This window comes from Neovison vison, chromosome 3 (assembly GCF_020171115.1).
Source record: "Neovison vison isolate M4711 chromosome 3, ASM_NN_V1, whole genome shotgun sequence".
Taxonomy (NCBI): Eukaryota; Metazoa; Chordata; class Mammalia; order Carnivora; family Mustelidae; genus Neogale; species Neogale vison.
The window spans coordinates 17,038,377-17,058,934 of record NC_058093.1 but is presented as its reverse complement, the minus strand read 5'-3'; the positions used below and the strand labels follow the sequence as shown (position 1 = coordinate 17,058,934).

The following is a 20,558-nucleotide window of genomic DNA, read 5'->3' as shown; positions in this document are numbered from 1 at the left end:
TTTTTCTTTTGATTTTATTTCATTTGCTAAATAGGTAAAACATTTACGTTTCCAAATTCAACTACATGCAACATAGTTATGTAGCTTTCAATAGTCTTCTCTATCCTAAGCAATATAGCTATACTTATTTTTTTGAATGAAAGCAAACATGGTTACGTATCTGTGTTCCTTCTCTCTCATACATTTTCCCCTACGTTGTGCTTTTTCCCATAGCAATATTCAGGAGACAACTCCATATTAGTGGACAGAGAGGTTTCTCATTTAAAAAAGAAAAAAGTTTCATAATAGTCTGCTGTGTGGACGTGCTTTTGTTTCTGTATTGAGTCCTATATGCTCGAATACTTGGGTATTTCCAATTTGTCATTATTAGAAATAATGCCATAGTGACAAATCTCACGCAAAAGTAAGTCTATATTTTTGCGATTGCCACTTCAGGATGAATTCACAAAAGCAGGATTGTGGGCTCAAAGAGAAACTCCCGTATAACATTCCTGGATGATGACAGATTTCCTTGGACGCTCGTTCTCGTCCGCATGACCACTTGAAACACGGGACGATGTCTTTCCCCACCACGTCCCCCACAGAACACGCTGTCGAACTTTGGGATATTTGCTAAACGTAGGTGAGAAGTGCCGGTTCAGTGAAGTTTTAATTAGCCTTTCTCTTCTCGTGTGATGCAGAGTGCCTTTTCCTACGTTTAAGGGCCGTTTTCATTTCCTCTTCTGTGAGCTGTCCGTATCTTTTTCGGTTTTCTAAGACCTTTGTAGAATACTGCTCGTAGCCCTTCCTCCGTGACAATAGGCTGCATGCCTTTTCGCGAGCTTGCCATTTGCCTTTCATGAGTCCGCTTCAATGTTACTGATCCATGTTTCCTACTTTGTGCTTTACCCTCACAATCCTTGTTAATATTGTTACTTTTGCACGTTGTTTCCTGCTCGATTTGTCTCCCCCAGAATGCATCAGCAGTACAGTTCTGAGTGACCCGGCCGGCACTGGGAAGGTGTCGGCACGGACACGCTCTTTATTGCCGCCGTGGGAACCCGAACAACAGAGACAGAGCTGAATAGACAGTAGAAGAGGAGGTTTGCTACCTATAGTGGTGATAGTGGTTGGGGTCAGAGAAGGTTTTTCAGGGGAGAGCTGTGGGGTAAAAGAAGTAGTACCATTAAAAGAGATTATAAACTACCTGCTGTACAGCTTTCCTTTTTGACAGTGGAGATAATTTGTACTGCTATCACTCCTGCTCTTATAATAGAAGCTGCAATTAGGTCACTCCAATTATCCTTTGTTCCACTGGCCAGGGCCAGTTTCTTCAGCTTTTCCTTATGAATATTATTTCAAAGCCACCAGTGTACCAGGCCAAGAACAATTACAGCTTATTATTGCTATCATTATTACTATTATTCTTCTCACCAGCCAATACAGAGTTACATGCAGCCTTTGTGATCAATGTTTCATCTTTTCAACAAAACCGTTTTAACCGCGTTAATATTTTTCACCACCTTCTCATTCCTGCCTGGGCATCTGTAACATTTTCTAAATGAGCTTCCTTAGTCCTGTCCATTTTTCTTGTCAGCCTCAATGAGACCTGATGTGGTAAGGGAACTAGATTGATGGGATAATTTATCACTTCTCTTGTAATGCATAAATAAATAAATAAAGTTCTGTAGAACAAATTTTATATTCTATAATACTGACATGCAAATTCTTTAAGGCTGTTAATTGAATCTTTTAAGTAGACTGTTTCTGCATGTTTTTCTCTTTGCGTGTGCATGTGTACCACATGGAGTCCTTCATGGTTTGCAGAAATCAAATGATGTTATGGCATGTGGCTATTGTGCCCAAATATCATGCATGAGTTTGTGCCCAGGGTTTGCCAAATGTCATGAGGCAAAGGGCAAGCTGGTGCTCATTAAAGCAGATCACAGCAATGAGGTTTGGGGAGGCTATGAGAGTCAGGTGTGGTTTCAGAACATTCTAAGTCTGGAGCTCCCTGAGAGGTTAACTGGTTCTTTGTCCAGGTGGGATGACCACAGAAAAGACTTCCATATCCTATGTGGCCCAGAATCAACCAAGTTTCCCATATCAAATGGTCTTTACCTATTTGACATTGAGTACATTTCATATTATAAAATCATGGCAGTCATTTTCAATTCCTACTTATCAGTAACATTTTTTACAACGTCAAAGTGGCAAGACTCTTTAGTATCGTCCCACTACTACTAAATACTACCATTTCAAGAGACTTGCCATTCAGTGAAGATTGTCCTATTATTGCAATTTACATTTACCCTAAATTTATACCTTTCCCAGACCCATTAAACTTCCTCTATTGCTAATGTACTGGGTTCCTGTAATTTGTATTCTTGTAATGTGAACAAATTTCTCAGAAATGCTTAGTAAACATCTTTAGCTTTCATTGGGAAATTATCCCCAAAGAGGGGTTGGGGGAGGGGAACAAATGACACAGTGTTTCCTATCTTCTCTGATAATGGTTCCCTTAGAGCAATTCTAGACAGTGTCCCTACAAATGGCGTCATTAGGCAGTGAAGACATTAAGAGATCCTCCAGATTGTTGGCAAGTGGACACTGAAGAGCGAGCTATGGGAATCTGCCTTTGAGCAGGCTCTGCTGGTCGGATAGAGTTCGTAACTTGCTGGCATACTCTATTTCACTCTTGATTCTTACTGGTACTGGTGTGTGTATGTAGCAAAAACTAGCCTGATTTATTCTTTATACCCCCCAGTTCATATGTGTCCTCTCTTTGTAGCACTGTAGGAAGCAGAAGGGAAAGCAGGTTTTCTGTATTAAGATGATCAGGAATATAGCACTTAGCAATCCTTGGGCCCGCCAGGGGTGCTATCTGCAAAAATAAATGGATGGCCTTTGACCTGGTGGTGGCTGTCATCATACAGAAAAGAATGAGGATAAATCCCTGATGTTGACTGCTTGGGGGGGGATTGTAAATCTACATAAACTTCCTGGACAGGAAACAGGACAAACACAGAGAATAAAAGGAAACAAGCTACATTTCCTTTTCTTTCCCATCAAACTCTTCTTTTCCTTCCCTTTTGTCACCTGGAATTTCACACCTGGCCAGGGCTCTCCTGGATATGTCTTTGATCTGTGTCTCTAAAAGCTTGCTCACCATAAAAAATGTGCTGAAACATGGAGAACGTGGCCATCCACAAGGCAGACGCGGCGCCATTTCCTCTGTTTTCTCAGCCACGAGTGCCAGATTCCTCAAGGCTGTGAATGTCCACCCCCAGCCCACATAGCAGCTTTAAAACAACTCTGGGCTTATGAAGAGCTCTAAAGGAACTACCGGCCTCCACCAGGCTTGGGAAAACCACTTCAGGATTGGAGTCATGATTATATGGATGAACAAGGATGAACACAAGCTCAATACCTAATGTCTGCATCCAGCCCACATGGGAAGGGCACTCTTATTTTGAAAAGTCACGTTCCCTGCATGATGGAGAGTTTTGAAAGAAGCCAAAAGTACAGTCTTTTCCCTCTTGTCCTATTTATATAAGACACTTTAAACAGGTTAGTAAAAATAAATACTTTTAAAGGTTTTATTTATTTATTTGAGAGAGAGGGTGAGAGAGAGAGAGCATAAGCAGGGAGGAGCTGTAGAGGGAGAAGAAGAAGGTTCTCCTCTTTGCTGAGCAGGGAGCCGGATGCAGGACTTGATCCCAGGAGGCTAGGATCATGACCTGAGCTGAAGGTAGTTGCTCAACAAACTGAGCCACCCAGACACCCCTAGTAAAAATTTTTTATTCAACCACTGTGTTTTCTGCAGCGTTTATTAGAAAGGTCATTTTTGGCTTTTTAAGATGTGACTTTGTCCTAGAGAGACTGTAGAATATTCTCAAAAGTCCAGATACATGCCAAAAAATGGGGCCTGTCAGTCAGTTTGGTTTTAGCAGGTACTAAGAACTGTGCTAGGAACATGAAAAGGCCAGAGGACACATGAACACCAGGTAAGGACCAACCGGTCTACAAACTAAGACTTCCTCCTACTTCCAGAAGGGACAGGCCTGAGATGAACTGGTGCCAGAAACACCCTTCTCATCTGAACCCCAACTATATATACATGTTAAGGATAGAGCACGGAAAAAGCCAACAAATCATCTGAGATAATCACCATCATGTGGCCATCACAGAAGTTTCAACAAACTCATCTAGGTGGCATCGCTACTTACGGTGATTTTTCCAAGGACTTTTTTGGGCAATTAGGTAACAATACAACTATTAGGACCGACCCCCTTCCTTCTCCAGGGTGTTGAGGAGAAAGGTGCAACCACAACCATTGTTTCCAACCTGGATATGTGGGGCTTTGAGGGAGGCTTTTTAAAGAGTGTGTGCCACATACACCTGGTCTTGAGAATTACAGCGAGAAGTTTTTATTTGATATACTAGGCAATGGGTACTTGTCCATAGAACTTTAAGGTTTGATCTGTCCCCATCTGTCTCTCCACAGAGACCAGCAGACATTATGATACACACACTCTCTTGAGTGTGCTCATTCTCCGCTCTGACTACAGCATTCCACTCTTGTCTCCTTCCTTCCTGGTCCATCTGGGATCCTCTGCTCCAGGTTTTATCTATAATTAATACAGAAAATCTAGGGGCGACTGAGTGGCTCAGTCAGTTGAGTATCCAACTCTTGATTTCAGCTCAGGTCCTGATCTCAGCGTCGTGGGATCGAGCCCCACTTCAGGTTCCACGCTCAACATGGAGTCTGCGTGAGATTCTCTCTCTCCTTCTGCCTCTCTCCCTGCTCGTGCTCTCTCTCTCTAAAGAAATAAAATCTTATTTTATTTATAAAATAAAACTTTATAAAAATTTTTTATTTTATAAAATTTGTAAAATCTTACAATGCTAAGAAAATCTCTCAGCATGGTAAAAAGGCTTGGTTTACCTGTTACGGGAACCATAAACTGCTAAAGTGTCTGTAAAGTGTTGGGAAGAAGTCAGGGCTTGGCATTTCGTATTGTGGGTGGTTTGGGTTTTAAGGTGGGGGGAAACATGCTTCAATTCCCTCAATTATACCTGAGATTTAGATCTTTAGTAGCAGGAAAGAAGCACACAATTTAAAAGGGAGGAAGGGTGTGGCTAGAGACATCCCGGCAGGGAGAAGCCATTCCTGGAACAGTCAGACCATCTCTTCAAGAATACAAGTTGAAGTGCTTTTCTGTCGTGAACTTCCTTTCACCTAGAGATAACACCCAATCTCCTCATTAGGACCCGTGAGCCTATCATCAGACCCACGTCCTTCAGGACTTTGGTCATGCCATTCTCTGTCTCAGGCTCAAAGTCCACTCAGGGGGCTTCACCTGCCTCAGGCGTGATTAGCACTCTGCCCCCAGGTGTTGCTGTGGCTGGCTCATCACTGTGGCCTGAGTCTCACATCTTAGACACCCTTCCCAGTGCCAATTCTCTATCCTTCTACTTTATTTTCTTCACAGTTTTCTCATCACCTGACTTTATAGCTGTTGACAAAATCGTAAGCTTCACAGGAGCAGGGACCTCATTTGCCTTGGGTACTGATTTACCCAGAATGCTGCTTGGCACGGGGTAGTCACTCAAAATGCGATGAGAGAAGCAGAGGGAGGCAAGGTCTGAGAGAGGAGGCCACGTGACAAGGGACATACAGAGGTTGGGGAGACATACTCTGAACACGGTGGAAGGAGCCATCAGCCAGGACTGAGGCAGTTAAGGAAAGGGCAGGGGAATGGACTCTCCCCTAGAGCCTGCGGAAGGGATCAGCCTGGCTTACACCTTAACTTCATTCCAATAAAACTGATTTCAGAACTATGGCCTCCAGAACTATAAGAGAATAAATATGTATCATAAGCCACTAAGTTTGTGATAATTTGGTGCAGTAGCCACAGGGAATTAATACGGGCGATGAAGGAACGGAATTGATGAAGGGACCTAAATCGGAGTATTTTGGAGTGGCCTACTTTTTTTCAGATCCTAGGATGGTGTGTTCAAGTTCATCTTCTCTGCAATGTAGAGATACAGGCAGTGAAATCAACCTCACACCCTATGGCACATAAAGAGAAAGAGCAAGCCAAATTCTGGAGGCTTTTCTACCGTGTGTCATGAAAAGATTAAGAATATGGATACTGTGGAATGGGCTGAAGGCGTGGCTCCAAATGTCAAACATCACAATTACACTGGGGACACTGCTGTGAGTTCGATACACACAAACCAGGCCTGGCGGCGGATGTCTGTGACACGAGACAGGACTCCCCAGAAGGAGAAATGTGCATTTCAAATAGACGATGTCGGGCCTTTCCTAAACAAAGATATCTTCTCATCCTCTCCCCAAAATACATTATACAGCACACATTTTTCTTTTGCATTTTTAATAAAGCACAACTTGAAAATGAGCAGCAATCTTTTTATTTCCCCTCTTAGAAAATCTACAGTGACCTGCTGGCAAATAATACAGCGGCAGGATCCCAGAAGAGGCTCGTGGTTCATTAAAATAATCAGCATATTCCAATATGCATTCGTCCCTGAAATAATAACAGTTCATTTTCAATAAATTAATTATGGTTTTAATGAGTGAAATTTACATTTATATTTCTGTCTTAAGATCTTGGTGGGAGGAAGCATCCTTGCCTGGACGGTTCCATGAAGCAAGGCCTTTTTCGGAGCAGACCAGCAGCTATTGACGGAGATGCTGACATTCCGCTGTTGCAGAAACAGAGGAGCAGGAGGGCGTGAGGGGCCAGACAGCCTGGGCTTGAAACCCAGCTCTGCCACTTTCTACTTTTGTGATCATGGGCAAATAAGGTGACTTCTCTTGTCACTTGTAAAATGAGAAATAGGATAGTACCCACCTCTGAGAGAAGGCTAGAGGACTGAATAAGATAAAGTTATCAGAAGAGTGTGGCTGACACATTAAAAGACAATTGTTACCAGTTGGCTCACATAGGCGAGGGGAGCAACGGAGGAGAGTGATCCTTCCTTGGTCTTCCCAGGCACACACAACCAGCAGGACGGAAAAGCACACACACACACAGGTCTGCCAGCTCCTTCACACAACCACTTGGAATTCTACCTAGAGTAGACACTTGCATCAAACACTCTATAATCTGGATTGCCCGGAATGCTCAGGAAAGGAGGGTGCTGTGGTTACTTGAATTTTCGGCATGACCAAGAGCAAAGAAATAAATGCTCTCAGTTTGAATGTCTTAGTTGCGAAGCTTTCTGAAATATACTCGGCCTTTCACTGGCCCTAACTGAACTTGCTAAACAGAAATTTCTTTAGAAGACTGAGGAACAGGCCTCCTTTCAAGACCATCGTTCTCCACGCCAATATTTACCCTGTAATTCTCAAGGCACTGAAGAGTCACAATGGAAGAACCAATTATTACCGGTCAACTGACCTGATCCACTTCAGTTTACATTTCCTGAGAGCCTACTGTGTGTCTGGAGCTGGGCAATGTGTCTTATTTTCTCCTGATTCTCCTTTCCCTACTTTTACCCCTTAGGAGTATTCAAAAGAATTTAAAAGAATCTGGTTAGTTCAATCCCAGTTAATGAAGTTTTGGTATAATTACTAACCTGAAAAAGTTTAAAGGGTAAGCAAATTGTACAGAATATGGAACTTGTTTTTGTAGGCAGTCTGAGTCCATTATACCCACGGCCATACATAGGACAAAAGGGCGAAAATGGCTTTTTCTCACTCTTGTTTGTTTCTTTAGTTTTTCAAGACCATAATAAAAGTTCAATTTGTTCTACAGTTTTTGATTATGGTACTATATTATCAGATAGACAGATAGATAGATAGATAGTAGGCTTTATAAACATAGTACATAACCCACCTATCAGCAGAAATATTTGGGCAAAACTTTCCATACTATTAAAATTATCATAGTTGATATTAAAATATTTAAAGAAATTTTTCAGTTTTCTGCAGAATAGGTCTTTAGTAATATAAACGTATGACCCAAAGTTATCTGCCTAACTGAATTGCTATTTTCCCAGAAAGTTTTGCCCTAAACTTTTCAACTCTCTCCTTTGTCACCTTTAGAGAAAGAAACTGTAACAGAAATCATCCTGATTACTTGGAAAATTCCTTGGCTTTCAAATAAACTTTTTTCTGACTCTTGAATTCCTCTCTAGTTAGCAGCAAAAATATCATATATTATTGATGGGATTAAGAATTTAAATTTTCAAAAGTCTCTTCAATTTGCTGCACAGTTAACTTGCACTTTTATAATTGATTTTAATGATTTCATTGCATGTGTCTAAGAATACTGGATGATAAAAAAGTTTTGTTTTACTGTCCCAGCTATAACACTATTTTTTCACGGCTGTCTTCCCTGCGATCATATAGAATTTTTATATCCCATTACAGTATTTATCACAGCTGAACTTTATTATAATTAGTTGTGTATTGGTCTCTCTCTTCTCTCTTAATCATGAACTTGTTGAGGGCAAGGACTAGAATGTGTTTTACTCATCTTGCTATTTCCCTTAAGTGCCTAGCTGCTCAATTAATGTTTCCTGAATTATTGAAGAGTTCAGGCCAAAAATAATTAAAAAGTCAAAAGTGAATCATAGCAGAAAAGTATCTACCCCAAATCCTCTAAGTGGAAAAATTTCATATAACTTCAATTTAACTTCAGGTTCAAAGGCATAACGGTTTAGCTCAAGGAAAAAGATCCAGGGAGGTAAAATAGATTATATTAGTTCTCCAGATGATGGAGAATATTAAAATTCATCAAAATACAAATCTATCTTACATGCTTGTAAGACGGAAATGGGGAGCTTTTCAACTGAAGTGATCAACTAAAGGTGACCTTTCATTGAGAAATGTGAAAAATCAAAAAGAAGAATTAAAAAAAAAAAAAAAAAAAGGAAAGCAAATATAAGATGGCAAGGATTAGCAGTTTATCCAAACAAGTAGTGCCAGTTAGAAAGACACTTGCTGGCACAGGAAGTAGGTAGGACTCCACAAAGGCCTCAGTTGAGGATCCTTCTAGAAGGCTAGCCTCTGGCCTACATCCTCTCTGTCAAACACAGACCACATTCAGAGTGTTTCTACAGTTCACTGGAAGGTAAAGGGGGCTGGACTGACCATTCCAGGAGGTCTCCAGCATGTGAGGGTCAGACTGGAGAATTAGGAAGAAGGGTACCATGTGATGTGCTCAATCAACTCTCTCCAGGAAGGAAAGGCCACCTCGTACATAAAGATGACGTGCCCCGGGAGCCCTCTCAGCTGTTCTCCTTGAAGTCAGGAGTTCACTTGTTCCGTTAGCTTGAAGGCCTTTGTCCAAGAGAATACATTTTCAGACCATCACCTGGGGTTGGAAGTACAGTTTTGGGCTACTTATAGGAATTGCAAATTGCTTGATGATAAAGATCCCTTCCTCATCTCTTTAAAAAAATTCATGTCTCAGTCCTTAGAGTCTAGTAGAATACTTGAACATGGTGGGTACTTAACCAATTTTTTTTTTTTAATGCATCAATAGTCCATAAAGGGGGTAGTTTATATAATACTAACCTTAATAGCATGTTGCCTTCACTGAGCCAACCAGCTGTATTTACTTAACAAGACGAAGAAATCCACTCCCGTGTGTGCTGCTCACCAGCAGGCCTAGGCATTTGGCTGGCATTTCAGGGCTCAGGAACAGGAGAGGGGATGATGTCCTCCCCACAGGCTCTCCTGCTACCCCCACCCTGACATTTTTCTCCTTTTCTTTTCAATGCCTCACCTTCCTCTAAGTACCCAATTCTCTTCACGAATATCCTTTTTACAGAGTACATCTGATGTTGTGCGATAGTTCCTTTAAGTCTGAAAAATGCTACTTTTCCAATCATTCAAGGAATGGTTAGTAAATACTGGAGAGGGGCAGAAAGTGTCGTACTGGGGACTATTAAACCCATATGCAAATATACTTAAGTAAGTAACCATCAGTCTCGCCAAGATGCACACACAGAGCTGTGTGCAGAAGTCACAGCATTACAGATAGTCCCACAGACAGGAAAACTTGCAGCCAGCTCAGTGCTCTTAGTACTGGAAAGATGTCCTCAGATGTCACAAAGTAACAACAAATAAAACTTGAGCCCTTCTCAGCTCATCTCTGCCTGAAACTGTCTTTAGATGGAGAAATTCCTAGGTCATCGATTATAAGGCACTGTAAAAATAAACATATAAATAGAATCATAAACATGTCTATAAGGTTTCCTATGTTTCTGAATGCTCCAGAAAGTTGCAAAAGCCTACTACACCTTTTAATTTGTGATATTTGGAGATCTTTCTCAATTTTTCCCTTCTTCTTCGGCATGTTTTTAACAAAATATGTTCTTCTCTCCCACTAAGAAGCAAAATCTCTGAGTCTAGTAACTTAAATTTCCATCTTGATTCATACACTGCATTGGTTTTTTATGTCACAGTGTTTTTCCTTTGAACTTAGGCAGCAGCAAGCTACCTGAGCTACGGTAGTGTGAATCACGGTAATTGATATCGGGCAGGAGGTTATTTCGGATTGATCAATGAGGGCTGCATGACTAGCTCCCGTAGACTGTATTTATTTCCTCAGAATATTTTTCATTTGCTGATATAAATTGGTCATTGATATTAGGTATTTGCTTTTATCTTCAGTCATATACATATCTGAGGCAGAAAATTATTTTAGCATAATGTCCATTTTCTTGGCATTGAATTTTTGTTTGCTGGCGAAAAAAATTAAGCCTCCTTAGGAACCACCCATTTCTTAACATTTTGTAAAATGTTCTGGTTTCACTTAGTACCTTTCTTTGTCAGGCCTTCCTTGTCCAGCCTTTGAAATTGGTGAGTTATATCGACAATGATTAGGAATGGAATTGACAGTTAAAAACTGGAAAAACTACTTCTAATTTTTAATCTGTGTAAAAGAAGGAACATATTCAACTAGGGTTTAATGATGTCAAAAGCAGCCCACTATATTACTGAAGCATTTTGTTAAAGCTGGGATCTTGTTTTTCCAAACCAGAATGTTTAATGGTTATTGCAGAATTTTTAAAAATATGTATTCACTTATGTGAGTGTTAACAAAATGCAGCTCTGAAATTTAAAAGTCCAACTAGCAAATTATCCTCCTTTGACTTTCTTATTACATCCACTATGATCAGATTAAAAACATATGAATTACACACTATGTATTTCCTTGACTCAGTGATTTTTTTTCTTAAACAAAGTCAATTCACTGAAATATCCTTTGATGCTCATTCAGCTAAAACTTCATACTTTTTTCCAAAGATACATTATTTGATCTAAATATTTTTAAGTGTCTGGAATATATATATTTTTAGCACTTGAAACTTTCTCTGGCCATCACAGCTTCTATTAGAGACTGTGAAGCATTTTAGGATTATTGAACAAATATCAATTATGTCTATGTCCTTAGTGTCTATCTGAATTGGAAATGTGCCATCTTTTACATCTTCACTAATAGAATTTTTAATTAGCTGTTGATACTGTCAATAATAGAGTTCACTATTGTTTTAAAAGACGATTTGTCTAAGCAACTCGTTATCTACTGACTTGTTCTTTATTTTTTAAACCTGGTGCTTATTATTATAATCAGGGTAATTTTTAAATAGAGCACAATACTTCCAAAAACAGGTGAGGATTTTAGGCAAGATATTTTAATACATACTTACTAATTTTTTTCTCATTGACTACAAGGAGTTTATCAATTTTTAAAATTACATAAGTAACTTATTTTATACCTGATAGTATTTTACACATTTAAGTCAACCCACAACTTTACTAAATATCTTTTCTTTACTGAGATGTAAAGGAATGAAATAAGTTAAAGTTATAAGCTGTGCCTTAACAGAGTTAGGATCTAAACAAACAAACAAAAAAGCCCCATCAAATTGCAGGAGAGTATATAATAAGGAATTATAAGATAAAGGAACTAATTTAATGACAATATGGACTCCTAATTAGGGGCTGGGATTTTAGTAACACTGTCTCCCTGAGAGAGTAGCTCTATGGCATCTGGTATATTACAAATGACTGTCATTTCTCATGAACCTCCATTTCCATTACCGTTTTTTATGCTTGCCCCTGAAATATAATCTGCACAGTGAATTCTGATTGAATCGGCTCAACATGCAGCACAGAAGAGATCCTCCTTTGTTGGAGAATAACCAAGGACAGTGTGTCTCACCTATACAGTCAAATGCAGTATTTCCTATAAAGGCAAATCTTTCATTTTAGAAGGCTGAAATGAATGGTACTTGACAATAATTTCAAGGGCGAGTGGGTGGCTCAGTCGGCTGAGCATCCGACTCTTAGTTTTGGCTCAGTTAGTGATCTTGGGGCCAGGATCTTGGGGTCATGAGACAGAGCCCTGCGTCAGGCTCCTTGCTCAACAGGGAGTCTGCTTGAGATTTTCTCCCTCTCCCTTTGCCCCCCACCCCACTCCCTCTTTCTCTCTCTCTTACAAACAAATGAATCTTAAAAAAAAAAAAATAATAAGTTCAGCTGGTTAAACTTATGCCACTGGAAAACAATGGCGACAAAAGCCTAATTAAAATACCCACAAATTGTCTAGGTCCATAGCATTTCCATTTGTGAAATGAATGAATTGCTTACCTGTCTCTCAGGATCTGGTTCAGTGATGGGGAAACAGGTCTTCATAGTTCTGATGGGCTGGCCACTATGCCTCAATGATCCATTTCTACTGTTCTACTGTCTGTTACAAATGATCTCCTGCTTCTTGACACCATTTCATAGCTCAGGGGAAAGCCTTATTTTTCTAACTATATAGCTTTGTTGACCATTGATTTAGCCTATCCTGCCTGTTGGTTCCATTCCAGTAATTATTCACGTGAAAAATAAAATTAAAATCACGGCAGAACATTCATTCATTCATCCATTATTCAACAATTGCTTACTGAATGCCTACTCTGTGAAACATAATTTATTAGATGTCGAGAGAAACAGAACAACGGTTTTGATGTGGTCCTTGACTCAAGGAAATTACAAGCTAGTAAGAGAGCGAGAGCATGTTTGTAATCATGAACATCTACAACATAATGCAGCAAAGTAGCGGTAATAATAACAGCAACGGGTATCTACTACATGCCAAGGACTGCTCTAGATGCTCTAAGTATTTCATTGTATGTAAATTTCACAGGAGCTCTGAAGCTAGACGTTATTTCTCCTTTTTAAAAAGGTTTTCCAAATGAGCATCCTGAAGCTCAGAAGGTTTTGGCAAAACATGCACAGTCACACCACTAGTACAGAAAAGAATCATGCTTTAAATCCAATGCTATTTGATATTAATACTCATTCTTTTTCAAATAGCTACTGTCTCTAAGAAAAATGGAAAGTGCACCATTGATCGTCTCTGTGCCTGGTACTACTCTGAATGCTTTACTTCAGTGTCTCATGGAATCTTCACAATGGTATATGATGCTATGATGGTTACATAGCCATTTTGCCATCGATGGAACTGAAGATTAGCAAATTTAAGTAACTTAACCCAGGTTATTGAGTGGGACAGATTTCTTCCAACTCAGGTAGTTTGAGAAGGTGTAATGGAAGAAGTGAGGTTTCACTGACTTTCCATTGATTTGGACCGACTGAGGCAGGGGGTAGGTAGACAAGGACAAGGGAAACCATACCAAGGAATGACACAGAGATGGGAAAGTGCTCTGGTCATCTCAAAAAGAGTGAACACTGGGGCACCTGGGTGGCTCAGTGGGTTAAGCCTCTGCCTCGGCTCAGGTCATGATTTCAGGGTCCTGGGATTGAGCCCTGCATTGGGCTCTCTGCTCAGTGGGGAGCCTGCTTCCCCCCTGCCTCTCCCTCTGCCTGCCTCTCTGCTTACTTGTGATCTCTCCCTTTATGTCAAATAAATAAATTAAATCTTTAAAAAAAAAAAAGGGGTGAACATTCCAGAGCGACTGAGTAGATACAGATCATCTAGGCCAGAAGCAGAAATTATGATTGGAAAATTAGGCTCAACTCAGATTATCAGCCAAGGAGTTTGGACTGTATGCAATAGGCAATAGACGGCCATTGAAAGATTTGGAGAGAGGAATGATCAAAGCTATTATTATTAATCCACTTTCTCCAACCTTTCACATTTAATAATCTCTGCTTCAAGAAATCATGATTTCACAAATTATTGTTTGTTAAGTTCTTCCAAGAACATGAATGCTTACAGCTTCTATTCTAAACTGCCAATTGTTATTACTGCTGTGTTTTTTGTGTTTTTGTTTTAAGGTTCTTTTTAAGTGACCTCTTGGAAAAGCAAACGTTTGCGCCACAGCCCAAACCACTTCAACCTCTTTCACTCTCAATACCAAAATCAAACAAAGGGCACAAAGCACAACGAGGCAGGAGTCTGAGCCTGGGAAAGGGGTCAGATTCCTTTCGGCATCAATCTGAAGTCAACTCAGATGCACTGTGAAGTCATTAAGTAATTAAATTACAGAGCAAGGACAGGCAGGTGGGAGAGAGTGGGTGGGGAAGAGCGAGGCCCTGTTGTTCCGTTCCTGCCACAGACTGGATTCTAAACGTTAGCAGACCAGAGTGACGCCCCACCCCTGCAATGTAAGACATAGCACAGAAATGCAAATGTGAGGGTTTTGTGGACGTAATAACTGTGGTTACAAGTGTTCTCTGCAGTCACATGCCCTGTGGACTTGGAGAGGCTGGCAGTCACCCAGGCCATTTATGCCCCTCCGTCCTGACTCTGTTTCCATGGCTGCCAAGGCCCAGCTGCAGCCAGTGCTCTCTCGTTCCTGTGCTGCCATCTCATGCCAAGCTCCCTGTGCTTGAGGAGCAACGTCCAACGGGTGATCAATAAGAAATGAGGAGAAACTTCTTGAATGGAAGTATCTGGCATGAGTCCCAGCTGGGCAAAGTCTGAATTCAAGTTGGCCTTCTTCATCACGACGGTATCCAATTCAGCAACTTTCACAGATGGTGTGCCTCAGAGCGCTCTGGGCCCCCCAACGGTTACTGAATGGATTATCTGGGGTCTTGAATCCCCAGAGCTGGTCAGAAAATAACACTAAGCCCTTAGAGTCAACCAGGTGCTCGCTTCATAAATACTGCTTTTCACGAGAGTCTGAGAGACAGACTTCTCATTTAACAGAGGAGAACACAGAGGCTTGAAGCAGTTAAGTAGCTTGACAGTGTGTTCATGCAGTCAGACCTTTAACCCAGTTAAAGACCCACTCCTGGGTCTTATAATCTTTCCACTTGGTCAACACCTCCCCTGGGCTACCACCTAGGCCAGTGGGTCCCCACCATAGCTATAAACAACAGTCACTTGAGAAATGGTTTTAAAAAACACACCCTCAAGCCCAACACAGATACACTGAGTATCTACACCATATTTCTATCTGTATCTATACAACTAGATTATCTAATTATCTGTTGATCTAAAACATGGTTTCTCAACTGGGGCACAGCTGACATTTCTGACTGAAATTCTTTATTGTCGGGGGCTGTCCTGTGCATTGTAGGAAGGTGAGAAAACAACCTTGTTTTCTACCCGCCAAATTCCAGTGGCATCTCCCTGCTAGGGTAACAACTAAAATGCCAGATATTCCCTGGGGGAAAAAATCACTCCCTGTTGAAACCCTCTGTCATAAAAACAAAACAAAACCCAACCAACCAATCAAACCAAATTTCTCAGGAAATTTAGAAAAAGCATGTTTACAGTTTAGTGTTTAAATCACAGGCCTATGTTAGGATTTCTACATAAAAAATGTGAGAGGGGGAAGCAGATTCTGGAAGATAACAGGTTGAATATCTTTTCTACATGGACAGTTCGCCAGCTTATGTGAACAATAACTGATCTTGGGCTCCAGAGTCACTGTGTTGTCATGGATGCTTTCCAAAGCAGGATACAACATAGCGTATGTCAAAATAAGGAATAAAGATGAGATACTTCAGAAATTCTGGAAAATGCTGTTTGATTTATGAGTTTAATTTGTCCACATTTTTCACAGCACTTTTAGAGAATTAACTTTACTTGTACACTATCTGGCCCCACATGGATCCGCGGTAAATAGTCTGGATTCACTTAACTCCTATTTATTCAATTGTTTTCCTTCGAGAAAACGAAGCCATTAAAAAGAATTCTATCCAAACAAAACACATAACACTGAGGCCTTGAAGTATCATTATTGCCGTTTCCTTTCATGGTGATAAAAAGAGGGACTTTAAGAATCCATCCTCAAAGTGAGATATGCAAAGCCTCTGTGAAAACTGATAGGATGGAAATGGGACCCTACGTTCTAGCCCCCAAATGGCCTTCCACTCAGTTACACTCACCAAACCCCTCCTAGAAAATGCTCTCCTCGAGTTCTGCGACCATGGTGTGTAAGCGCCATTGAATCAAACATATCTACATCTCTGATTGGCATAAATCCAGTGAATTACCAGGTTTTTTTTATTATGCTAAATATATCTTTATGTGTATATTAAAGCCAAACATCCAGATCAAGAGAATTTAGAGCTCCTTTCCAAGTGTTTATCAGATAGGCATTCTAAACATTTCTATGGAATCACTGTGGGGAGGTTAGTATAATTCCTTGTCTGAAAGTATTTCAACGGCACCGCAACTGAATGCAATAATATAATATGTCACCCCAGGGTGTTTGAATATAAGAGTATCCTTTTAAAACACCTTTTCAAAGAGCTGGTGTACTTTAATCTTACAAGTTGGTCTAAACGACTCTTGGAAAGCACGCCAGTCAAGTGATTCATTTTACGTATTAATCCGGCTCAGCTGACAAGTAGTTGCTAATACAGCACTTCTAACATTGATTCAAATTCCATAAAAGGATTTTGGCTCATAAAAAATGCTGGCATGGCATCAGGATGTAGGTGTTCCCATCTCTTGTCTATCAGAATACAGTAATGTGCCAAATTTTGCCGGTGACCGCAACCATTCTGTGAAGATGAGTGTTACAAAGATCAAATAAATGTATGGATATTAAAGGCACCTGCATCTCCCCTGGGTCGTAGTCCCTCATTTCTCTTAATAAAAGGCAACTTTGGAAAGATGGACCCTGAATGAAGGTGGTAGCTGTACCTTTCCCCACTCCCCACCACCTCTCTGTTTTTAATTCTTATTCGAGGAAGAGAGATGATCCTTACCCTAACACAAACAATAATAGTAATTACTGGGATTCAGCAAATCTCTTTTGATTCACTGAGATGATTAGGACTATGAAAAACAAAAATCTGACAGCTTCTTTCGGGTCGGCCTAAAATGAGAACATGACCTTGTCCTGGGATGCAACCTTCTAGTAGTATTTTTCGTAACTTCCATGCACTGATGATCTAATAAGATTCTAAAAGTAATTAACTGGATCTCTTTTAGGCAACCGAAGCCTTATTCAAATACACATTTTTATCAGGATTCTAAGGGAGCCATAAATTGGGGCATTTTGAAAAACTGGGATCTAATCCAGTCCATGATCTGACGAGGGTTCAGTGGTAATAATAAATTGGGACTATTAAGACCGGGAACCATTCCAACATTTTATTTTGCCCACACCACAGGACCCAGCAAATTCTACTGCAAAAGACAGGGATATTCAGTGAGGAGTAAAACCATGCTGAATTAATCATTTGTATGTAATCATGCCAAAACATGGGTGTTTTCAACAGTTTAAATAGTGCCAAAGTTTAAGTTCAGTAAATAATTAATTATAGAGAGTCTCTTGGCAAATTAAAGAAAACAACCTTCTGGTTCCTTAATAAAATATGCACTCTTTTTAGGATATGATAATGACAATCCCATCAATTCATTTGTTGATCTATGTCTTTGGGAATGCCCTATTCACGTAGGGTACGGCTAAAATATTAATTCGGAACCTACTCCCCTTTCCCTTCTTAGGCTACAGTAAGCATCTTCATTTCTCAGGATGAACACATGCTGGACAAACTCTAGCCTTATTCTGGTTTTCATTTCAATTTCCAGGAACAAAAAAATCTCCCATAATTAAATAAAATGCTGAGAGGTTGGGAATAGATTTTCACCCACTTGTATTCTGAAACTATAAATGGTTTCTGAATGTTTTTATTTCTCTAAGATGAATTTCGTTTATGTGGGGAACTTGCAGCTGCATAATTAAATCTTGGTTTGCCAAATATCAAAAACACATGTATTGATTTAAACTAAGGGAACAGGCCGCAAGCAGCTCGGCTGATAAGGCAAGGGAGAAGCCTCTGCCGCTCTTGGAAGGCTTCCTGAAGCAAAGAAAAGGAAGAACCCTCAAGTGAGACGCTGAAACCGATCAGCTTGCCTAAATCTCAGCCCCACTCTCACTTCGGCATCCTGCGCCGTCCAGTGGTCGAAAACAAGAGCCATATGTTTTCATGCTTTTCAATCATGTAGCTGGCGAAGCTGCCTCTTTGCCCCTCATCTCCTCCTTTATCCTGCTAAGTTTCTAATAAGATCTACAAAAACGTTTCATTCACGCTGCAAATGAGCTCCATTGCAGAATAAACTCTGGCATGGCGTTAAGAGTAAAACGAGATCTTAAGGCACAAACTGGGGTGTCACTGAACCACACCCACCCACCGCCGTTTTAGGAAGAAGTGTCGTGTAGCAAAATTTCATTTCAGGGTCAGTAATACCGGACTTTTATGGCAGACAGCCTTCTGGTGTCCATGGAGACGTTTCCCCCAGGACAACTGCCCTAAATAAATGAGGGGGACACGTATTTTTCTTTAACCAATCTCCACCTGACTTCTGAGAAGGTATTAACGATAGGAGTACAACAGGCACACACTTCGGTTCTTCGTAGGTACAAGAATCTGGTTAACTTCACACTTTGGAGACGGTTACGCACGTGAGCTAGAGTCTTAGAATTAAACAGCAAAAATACGTTTGCTGATTTGTTAAGACAATCTCTTGCTTTCAGCTCACCATACTAATTTATATAATCAGAATGTTTGGAAAATGTTAATTTAATTTAGCTTGATTAAAAAATTCTAGGGGAAATAATCTTTGAATATAATATTGGATTCATCCTTCTAGCAATAGATATAGGCATTTGGAACTAACACTTTATTATGGCCAATCTCACTGAAGCATGAACAAAATGATGAGTTTATTTAAAACAGGGCTTTCCTGCAATGGGCTGTTTGACTTGTGTCAGGAGAGGACACATGCTCAGCTCAGGAAATCAAATATGAGATTAAGAAAAGCCTTGCATGCAATTTTGAGCAAGAAATTTGGGCTTCTTCACCCAGATAAGAATAGTGCATACACTGCCATGAACCAATGCTATGGCAAGTTCAAGAAAGGCCTCTCCAAGCAGGTCAATGTAAATGTTTCTATACTTGAATATATTTATTTCTTAGACCTTGACATCTGGGAAAAATCACAGAGATCACCTAAGAACAAATGGAGCACTAAGGACACACAACACGATTTTACGTGGTATGTGGGTAAATGTAGATAATTCCACTAACTTATGTGGCTTTGCATCTATATAATATTTTACCTACCTGAATATATAAATATATATATATATTATATATATATAAGTATATATATAAATATAAGTAAGACAATGAAGGTAATATATCAGTGACTGAAGGCGATGAAATTCTGATCTAGTCCAATACTTTCCTGATCCACTAATCCTTTCTCACTGTAATCATCAGCTTCTTATTAGACATTTTTCAGTCTCAACAAACTCACTCTAATGAAACTTTAATTGTTAGAATGTTTTCCCTTCTATGAAGCTGAAGACTACCTCTCTTAAAATGACTCCCCATTAGCATCTTCAAGAAAATAAATGAGTTAAGAGAGAAAGTGAGAGAGAATAGATGGTATAAAATGCATTTGATTCCTCTTTTATGTGAAAGTTCTTTGATCATGTGAAACCGACTAAATCTTACCTCTGCAGACTATGCATTTCCAGGTCCTTCAACATTTTTCAGAAGACATGATTTAGTGGCTGCTGTTCTGTGTATGTGAGAGAGGCAATGGATATTCCAAGCATGATCTGAGTAGTGTGAAGCAGAAATTTTTGTTTCTTCCTTCATTTTGCACATGAATTTCCAGTAATGTAGCCTAGGACTGGATTAAGTTTTTGGCAGACACATCCTCATGTTGACTCATGCTAAACATACCCTCAACTAAAACCATCAGGCAATTTTTTCATATATTTGGTATTAAGTCAAACCTTCCACATCCTGTGTTTGTACAGTTCAGTTTTGGACCTAAAATCAAGACTTGACGTTTATTCCCATTAAGTTTCTTTATGTTTGATTCAGTCCATTGTTCCAGATGATTCTGTCATCAACACATTATCAACCCCTGTAGCTTTTTGGCATTCACAATCTGATCAACAGCACTCTGTGCTCAGCAGGCCCGAGTTAAAAACACATTTTGAAGAAAACCTTTTTTCTTGCAAGTTTATATTGATGGACTATTCATTAGCAAGCTTTGGGTACAGTTTCTTGAATAACCAATAATCCTTCTAGAGCTACGCCATCTGATATACATTTCTCTGTGTTGTCCACAAGATATCATGAGACAAGGGGCTTC

General features: G+C 40.0%; 1 protein-coding gene across 4 annotated transcripts in view; it reads right to left on the bottom strand.

Moving 5' to 3' along the window:
• Window positions 1-20,558, bottom strand: part of PARD3B (par-3 family cell polarity regulator beta) — a 1,037,391-nt gene that overhangs the window by 185,029 nt on the left and 831,804 nt on the right. The gene's annotated exons all lie outside the window — the stretch shown is intronic.